Source organism: Carlito syrichta, unplaced genomic scaffold (genome assembly GCF_000164805.1).
Source record: "Carlito syrichta isolate Samal-C Ts95f unplaced genomic scaffold, Tarsius_syrichta-2.0.1 Scaffold302036, whole genome shotgun sequence".
In the NCBI taxonomy this organism is placed as follows: Eukaryota; Metazoa; Chordata; class Mammalia; order Primates; family Tarsiidae; genus Carlito; species Carlito syrichta.
This window is the reverse complement of record NW_007246132.1, coordinates 91,012-99,366: the sequence shown is the minus strand read 5'-3', so window position 1 is coordinate 99,366 and position 8,355 is coordinate 91,012. Positions and strand designations below refer to the sequence as shown.

Genomic DNA, 8,355 nt, shown 5'->3' with positions numbered 1-8,355 from the left:
TATCTAAACAAATCAATCTATTAATAGTAGTCATAAAATATTCTTAATACGGAAACACATTTATGTCTTTAAGAAAGAGTATAAGTTGTATTCTACCTCAAAACATAAATTAACCCACTTAAAGAATCTGCAGTGGTCAAAATCATGGTGAATTTCAAGCAACTTCAGAATATAATAACAATAAGTATGTTATACTGCTTTATATCTAAAAAAAACTGCTTACAACTCATCATAAAAATAGTCTGAGACAACTATTTTCTTTTATTTTTTAACAGATGTATTCAACATTATGGGCAACATTTCTTAAACCTCAAGCTTTATAGGTTTTCAGACATTTAAATGCTGTGGTCCCTTTTCTTTGATGTGAGTGCTAGAAAAAAAAAGCATGGTAGACAATACATTTTCACCATATTGAAAGTAGTGCAAAAATTTTAAGACTCTACCAAACTACACACTGTACCTAATGCATCATTAAAAATCAAAGGCAGTATTTTCTTCAGCAAATAAAACAGCATACAGGTATGCTGCTAATGCATACCTTTTAATATGTACTGTCATTCATAATTTATTTATCATTTCTACTGTGTGAAGTGAACTAGAAATTAAATTTTCTGCAAAACTAGATAAAAAGCAATACAAAATTTGTGAAATCCTGTGTTTTACACTGTACAGTAGCCAGTTTTTCCTCTCCAAATACCAGATGTATGCAGTGATATTTTGAACATATAGTAATTCTTGAGAATGTGTTAATGCTGGAGGTAAATTTACAGCCCTCGATTCTTCATCAAGGAGTACTAGGTCTTCTATTTCACTACCTCTGTATTTCCTTTTACATATTTTACCACCACTTTTTTCAGAAATAACATCAATGCTTCTCTTGATACAACTGCTTTTGCATTTTCTTTGCTTTTTCCACAGTCAGTGCCCAAATACACAGACCTATACTTCAACTCACAAACAATACTCTCTTGAGGGCTCTTATTTTGAGGCAGATATGCTAGTTATTTTAGTGGGTCGAAAAATACATCCAGTCTTTCTTTCAGAACCTCAATAGCTGTGGTGAAGAGCTCTCCATGATTCACAGTGGGACTAAAGCTGCCAACTTCCATGCCACCGTTTTATACAGTCTATTGAAGAAAGGTTGCTTCTGTTTCACATCTTCATTGGTTAACTTGTAGCAAGAGAATTTGACAGCACTCTCACTTGACTGTGAAGAACTTTTAGAAGGCAACTGTGAGGTGCTAGTCTGAGAACTACTCTTGGAAGCAAACTGAAACTCTTGCTAAGGAAGTGCTTTTGAAAACCAGAGATCCACTGATCTGGGGGATACTCTTGGAAGCTAGTAGAGATGCAGCTATGTGGGAAGTGCTTTTAGAAGTTAGCAGTGATGCATTTGTTGAGGAGCTGCTGTTGAGAGACAGTAAGGATGTGCCTGATGAGGAACTGTTTTTAGAAATTGATGACAAAACACTTGCCTCTGAACTAGATTTGAAAGTAAACCCACTTGAAGCTGTCTCTGATCTAGGCTTAGAAGACAATAATGGCAACTCTACTTCTGATCTTCCTGAGGAGCACAACAAGGGTACCTCAAGCTCTGAGCTTTGGGAAGCTGAGACTGAAGAGCCTTCCAAAACACTCTTTTTAGGTGATCCACTCTGCTGTCTGGAGTCAGTGGATTGGGTCATGTGACTATTCACATTATACTTCAACAATGAAGAAACAAAAGATACCGAACCATGTTTATCTGGAGCTTCTGATTCAGAAGCTTTTCCAGATCCTCTCATTGTTACTGGAGGGTTACAGCTGCTTTTGCTGGAAACAGATGTATCTCCATCACTTGTACAGCTATTCTGACTGGAGATGCCAGAGCTCCGAGTTGAGTTCCCACTACTCTCTGATTTGGTAGATAACCTGGTACGTGTTGAACTCTTTTCCTGCTGAGTTGATGCAAGTTTTGGCTTGGCAGAAATTTTTTGCATGATCTTGCTCAATTGCAGAATTGTTTTCTTCTTCTGTGACTCGTTTTTTGGATGACTCTTCTACCCCTTCTTAGCAACTAGTTCATCTCTTGTGGTATGGATTGGAACATCTGTCACTTTGCTGTCTTCAGTCATAGTAAGAATGTTATCCATAATGTTTTGAGGGTATTGGCACCCAAGACATGGTTGGCTCAGGCCATGGAGAATGAGATAAGCTGCTGCAGCTGCAGGTTGATTGTGCTCTTGGCATCGGCAGCCTCAACCGTGTGGGCTGCAGTGCTGCCAGTGGGGGCCAGGTCTTCAGCATCACAGAGCAGAAACTCACGGCAGTGGTGCAACTGTCAGTCTCGCTGTCGCAGCGTCATCTGTGGATTCTGGCTCAGGTACTCCGACACCTCCTGCACCATGTTGAGCCTGCAGGACGTGGAGGCCGCAAACAGATGCTGAGCAAGCAGCCTGTCACTGCAGCCTGCACCAGTGGCCCTCCAGAGAATGCCCCTCCATACTTTCCAACTTTAAAACTTACCACAAAGCTACAGTTATCAAGCCAGTATTGTTCTGGCATAATAATTCACATATAGATCAATGAAACAAAATTGAGAGTCAAGCAATAAAGTTTTATGTTTATGGTCAATTTTTGATAAGGGTGTCAAGGTAGTTCAATTGGGAACAATTATTAGTCTCTTCAAAAAACACTGCCGGGACAGCTGTATATCCACATGCAAAAACATGAAGTTGGACTTTTAACTCATACCATATGCAAAATTTAACTAAAATAAATTGAAAACCTAAATGTAACAGTTAAGACTATAGAACACTTAGAAAAATACATAGTGTAAATTTTCATGATCTTGGATTATTTAAAGTTTTATCAGATAATATAAGAATCAAAAGAAGAAGATAAAAATTAGACTTCTAGCCGGGCTCGGTGGCTCAGCCTGTAATCCCGCACTTTGAGAGGCTGAGGTGAGTGAATTGCCTGAGCCACCCGGGCAACTTGGCAAGACCTCATCTCTACAATAAATCAAAAAATTAGCCGGGCGTGGTAGCACGCGCCTGTAGTTCCAGCTACTTGGAAGGCTGAGGTGGAAGGATTGCCGGAGCCCAGCGGGTCGAGGCTGTGGTGGCTGGGAGTGGCCACTGCACTCCAGTCTAGGTGACAGAGTGAGACTCCGACTCAAAAAAAAAAAAAAAAAGAGAGAGAGAACAGAGCTGGACTCGGTGGCTCGCGCCTTGGGAGGCTGAGGTGAGTGGATTGCCTGAGCCCACGGGTTCGAGACCCGCCTGGGCATCTTGGCGAGACCTCATCTCTACAATAAATAAAAAATTAGCCAGGTGTGGTAGCGCACACGTGTAGTTCCAGCTACTCAGAAGGCTGAGGCGGAAGGATCGCCGGAGCCCAGCAGGTCAAGGCTGCGATGGTCAGGAGCAACCACCGCACTCCAGTCTGGGTGACAGAGTGAGACTCCAACTCAAAAAAAAAAAAAAAAAAATTAGACTTCTTCCAAATTAAAAACTTTTGTGTGTCCGAGAACATAATCAATAAAACTAAAAGATAACCCACAGAATCAGAAAAAAATATTTGCAAATCATACATCTGATAAATGACTAATATCCAAAATACACAAAGAACTTTTACAACTCAACAAGAGACAACACAGTTATAAACTGGGCAACGAATTTTAATAGATATTCGTTCAAAGAAGATGGGTCAGTTACCAATAAATGCATGAAAATATGCTCAGCATCGTTAGTTATTAGGCAAACCCAAACCACAATGAAATACCACTTCTACTAGTACGGCTAAAATATAAAACAAAGACTATAATGAGCGGTGGTGAGAATGTAGAGATATTGGAACACTCATACGTTGATGGAGTTTTAAATGGTGCAGCCGCTTTAGAAAGTAGCTTGGCAGACTTGGTACTAGGTCCACTATCAGGGAAGAGACAAGACCTGCTAGAAGCCCAAAAGTCACCTGCATGCAATTTATTTATGAGTAAATCCTTACATGTACCCCACAACTCTAAAATAAAATGTAAAAAATACTCAATATATTTTAAAAAAAGAAAATAGTTTGGCAGTTCCTCAAAATGTTGACTATAGAGTTTCCATATGATCCAGTATTTCTATGCCTAGGTATATACACAAGAGGATTGAAAACATATGTCTACACAAAAACTTCCCATGAGCATTCATGATATTATTCACAACAGTGAAAAAGTAGAGACAACTCAAATGTCCATAAAATTGATGAAGGGATAAACAAAATTTGGTGTATCCTACAATAGGATAGTATTCAGCAATAAAAAGAAGTGAATTACTGATACGTGCTACAACACAGGTGAACCTTGAAAACATTATAAGGTGAAGAAGCCAGTTACAAAAAGCCAGACAGGATATGATTTAAATAAATATCTAATTCAGAGAAAAAGAAAGTAGATTAGGGTTGTCAGGAGCCGATAGTATGGAATGTAGGAATGGGAATTGACAATGGGCACAGTGTTTTTTTCTGTGGTAAAATTAGATTGTACTGGTGTTTTCACAAGTCTATGAATACAAGGAGGGGGACCCCAAAAAAAACCAGAATTAATTTTTGGAGGAAAGGCCTCTTGTAGTACAGGTTTCTCCTGTTAGGTAAGTGTCCTAGGAACCCTTCAGCATTAGTACATCAACTAACACTGTTGTGAGACAATGTGTTTGACCTCAGTGAATTTTTTTGAGATTCTTTCAAGGCATTTGATGAATGATTTATACGAAAAACCAGCCCACACTGTGCTTAGTGTTCAGCAGGTTTTGACCAAAAACAGCATGACCACCATACCCAATTCTCCCTATTTACCCGATCTTGCCTTGAGTGACTTTTTTTTGTGTTTCCCTGGATGAAAAAAGTCCTCAAAGGGAAACATTTTGCCAAGATGGAAGAGGTGAAACAAAAAATGGCAGAAACACTAAAAGGCATCAAAATTGACAAGTTAAAAAACTTGTGGAAAAAACATCTTGATAGGTATATTGTATCAAACAGAGAGTAATTTGAGGGTGACAGAAGTTTAAAGATGTAAGAATAAATTTTTAAAATAAATTCTGGTTTCGGGGTCCCCCCTGTATACTAAAACCCACTAAATTGTGTACCTAAAACAATGGTTTCTATGATATATGAAAATCTCAATAAAGCAGGTTTTTTTTTAATGGGACTAATATCTCCCACTTCAAAATGCTTTTGTGAGAATTAAAGAGATGAAATTTATTCTCATAAGATTAGGCACACAAATATTTTATGTAACTGAAGATATATTTTGCCTGCTTTCCAACTTTGGCCAGAATTAGTTGTAATATACTATCCTAGGTAATTGCAAAAGAGCTCCAGGATCAGAAGCAACTTTAAATGCGTACTTCTTTTGCACCCATACATTGAATGAAGTTCTGGTCTACTTGCTGACATTATTGAGACAAGGTGGACTTGGCTTCCTACTTTCCCTCTCCAAACCAAGTAACCATTTCTTTCTACCCACCCAGGCAGGTAGAACATCCCTCCATCCATACACCCTTCTCTACTACCAAGCACATCTTCTTCTCTCAGGGGAAGGTTTGAGGTACAAAACTCTCACTTTGGGTTTGAGAAAAAATGCTGAGCTGAAGCAATACTTAAAAAGAAAAGAAAATCCATAATAGCCTCAACTAACCACCTGATCAGTGCTTTCCTTGGGTATTCTGATAACTCAGGGCTTAATGGATAATGGGGTCAATTAATCCTGCACCTTCATAAACTGATTAAGTTTCTGCTGTATTCAGAACTTGAAACTGACCTGATTTCCCCACAGAACTGATATTTTAGTGTTTTTATATATTTTTTTGAACATATAGAAATTTACCCTTCCAGTCTTAAAACTTACATTCTCCTAATCTAAGTTCCTTTCTCAGGAAACCAGCCATCAGTCAAGGGACTGAAACTCATCAAAACATTGCAACAGGACGATGAGATACCAGAACCCTCCCTAATTTGTTTTACATACGTACTCCCACTGCATCAACCCCCCAATTTCAATCAGCCAGGGAAACAAATTTGATACTAAATCTCCCATTCTCCTTGGATAATATCCCTCGAATAGAAAGACTTTTTCCCTGGCAATATTTGTTGTCTTAGTGATTGGCTTTCTGTGTGGTGAGCAATGGGACACAAGCAAACCCATGGCATTTCAGAAAGTCTCGCAAGGTTAAGAGATCATGACTTTCTGAAAATTCCTAAGAACCAAGATGCTGAATTTAGGATCTGATCCTGTAACCAAGGTTCATATATTCAGGTCTGTAGGGTATTTGTGCCTACCCCAGGTAGGCTGGGGAAATGACTGGACTAGAAACCCATAATTCCTCTCCCAGGTCAACTTACAGCATATATGATTATGCAAAATATCCTACTCAAGAATATAGCTGTCACATTATACTGTAATTTAAATCATGCTTTTAAAATATAGTATCTTATTTTATGTAAAAAATGTGCCTTATATTACATTTATTCCCATGGAAAAATTAATGAAATATGTTAACAATGAAATATTGTGTTAGGAAGAATGCATTCCTCACACACACACACAAAATGTCACTGCTGTGTGTTTGTATTCATCAAGTATCTACTAGGTGCCAGACTCTTGTAATATAGAAAAGGGTAAGGTACAGTTAAAACCGCTCCAAAAAGCTCTATCTTTTTGCAAGAAAGACAATTACACTAGCACATATTAAAGGACAATATGTAATGCTATGTGAACACAAGGGGATACCAGCTGAGTCTGGGGTATCATGGGGGCACTGGAAAAAAAGAAGAAAAATGTCTGAGCTGGTTCCTAAAGAAACAGGAAAGAAGGTAGATGGGCTATGGGATGTTAAAGGAACAGCTTCTCAGGCAAAATAATACAATTTGTATATTTATAGACTTGCAAGATATTCAATCTAGCTAGAACCAATTGTTGAAAGGCAAGTGGTAAAATGAATTTATAATGGTAACTAAGAGATAGAGATTTGGCAAACATATGCACCCACTCTAAATCAGTCCCATCTCACTGATAATGGCCATAAGTCTAGTCAAGAACCGTAGGGCAGGGGAAAAGACTTACTGGGCCTCCTCAGAAAGGTACCTTGGTGAAAGCAGTTGGCTAGCAGTGCAGAAAGCAGAACTTCTTAGGATCATCCAGCCCTGTCCCATGGGGATTAGGGTTGAATTCCTGGCCATAACTAAAGAGAACAAAGGAAATAAATTCCTTCCACCCACTATCTCCCAAGTCCCAAAACAATCAAGATTCTCTTCACCACCAACAACAAAATAATAATAATTTATTTGCAACACAGTCTTATCATTTAAATACAGCATAGAAATAGAAAGGAGTCACACTACAAGCATCATTTGGTTCAAGGTAAAGTTCCACATCTCCCAAAGACAAGTCCATCTTCCTCAGAGACCCAAAGTCAAGTTGAACACATGAAGCAGGCAAGCCCAGAATGAAACCAGCTCTAAACCTTGGCAAGTTTTGCCCCCACAAGCTTCTACTACCCTTTACCCCAGTCAGGCCAACTCCTAGCCTATGAGCCACCAGGAAGCTTTCTCTGTGGGATAATTAACAGTGATTTCAGTGTTAGATAAATACTCTGAATTCTATTGTTCAAGTCACCTCTCCATGCATAATACTAATTAGCAATGATAGTTCTTCACTATAAATGCAGATTTTAAAGTACATTACCATCTCAGACAGATCTACACTTAATTTTACCTATTGGCTTCATTAAAGGCTGCTGCCCTCACCCTAGGACAGGAAAGAATTCTAGGTACTTTTCTCAGATTCAGAGACTGAGAGGAAAAGTCCTGCTAGCTCAGAAAAATATTTGTATAAAGACTGTTACCTGGGAAAGTTTCTAGTTCATCTGAGAAGTTTTAGATTTAGAAGGCAATACAAGCACAGAAGTAGGCAGTTTATCTGATTCAGTACTAGCATTTTCTAGGATACAGGAGCCAAGAAGATGACTATATCAAGCTTTCTCCACTACAAATCTTCTAGAGCTTCAGAAAATGGACACTAGGAGGAACTCACCTTTGTCAGGCCTCAGTGGAACAATTTCTAAAGTTCTACCACCATGGACTGGTGACTTTTGACAAAGTCCCAGTGGAAAAAAATAGAAGATGTATTTCCAAAGGAACATCTAATCCAAGCATTAAGGGCTCTAACAAGTGGTCAAACTGTATTACCTGATGCTAGGGGACTGGTATCAGATCTGTTTTCATAAACTGAGTATCTCACAATTGTGGGGAGAGACTTAAGTAACGACACTTAAGGCAAGGAACAGAACCTACAGATTGGGTAGAGGGTTTTTTCTAAGCCCTTCTCTAATT

General features: G+C 38.7%; 1 pseudogene; it reads right to left on the bottom strand.

Moving 5' to 3' along the window:
- Positions 1-558: 558 nt before the first annotated feature.
- Positions 559-2,386, bottom strand: LOC103258242 (annotated as a pseudogene).
- Between the last annotated feature and the right edge of the window lie 5,969 nt (positions 2,387-8,355).